The sequence below is a fragment of the Somniosus microcephalus genome, unplaced genomic scaffold (assembly GCF_052327205.1).
Source record: "Somniosus microcephalus isolate GS21.2 unplaced genomic scaffold, FLI_Smic_1.0 unresolved_chr1, whole genome shotgun sequence".
In the NCBI taxonomy this organism is placed as follows: Eukaryota; Metazoa; Chordata; class Chondrichthyes; order Squaliformes; family Somniosidae; genus Somniosus; species Somniosus microcephalus.
Genome location: NW_028225179.1, coordinates 50,967,218 through 50,967,883, shown reverse-complemented (window position 1 = coordinate 50,967,883; position 666 = coordinate 50,967,218). Strand labels below are relative to the sequence as shown.

At 40.8% G+C, this 666-nt stretch overlaps 1 non-coding gene across 1 annotated transcript; it reads left to right on the top strand.

The window, feature by feature from the left end:
• Positions 1-82, top strand: trnas-gcu (transfer RNA serine (anticodon GCU)). The gene has a single exon. It is a non-coding gene; the product is annotated as a tRNA-Ser (tRNA).
• Positions 83-666: the final 584 nt, after the last annotated feature.

Here is a 666-nt window from a genome sequence, read left to right as displayed (position 1 = left end):
GACGAGGTGGCCGAGTGGTTAAGGCGATGGACTGCTAATCCATTGTGCTTTGCACGCGTGGGTTCGAATCCCATCCTTGTCGTTTGTGTTAAATATTTGACAATTTCTGTTCTTTTGGCATTCACCTTTAACGTCATGTCCAAATTCACCTTTTGCTCCCAAGCCTGCTTAATTTAGCTTATGAGATGTCTCAAGTTACCAATATGTACTTTAAAGGGAAAACACTTGTAGGTCTATGGAGAGTGGGACTAATTAGATAGCACTCTCAGAGACAGCTTACTTCAGTACCGTCAGAATCTGAGATTCCAATACTTAATGAGTTTCACACTTATATGTCGGCGGCTCGTTTTTCTAGTGGTATAATTATCAGTTTAGGCGTATCACAGCAGAATTGCGATAAATCCCAGCTTCAAGTTCTGGTCGAACCCCACTAGTTTTTAGTCAAAACTCAGCTTCTTACAGCCAATCGACATTGTAGAAAACATAAATACTTTCCATTAAAAACATGTGATTTCGCGTCGTTTTTACCCTATCTTTCTAAATCCCAGAGCTTCACAGGAGCAACTGAAAACAAATCAACTGTGTAAAGGTAAAGGGTCCATCTTTGTGTTTCATTGGACGTCTTACACCCGTGTTCGATTCTGGCCAATGCAGGACCATTACATT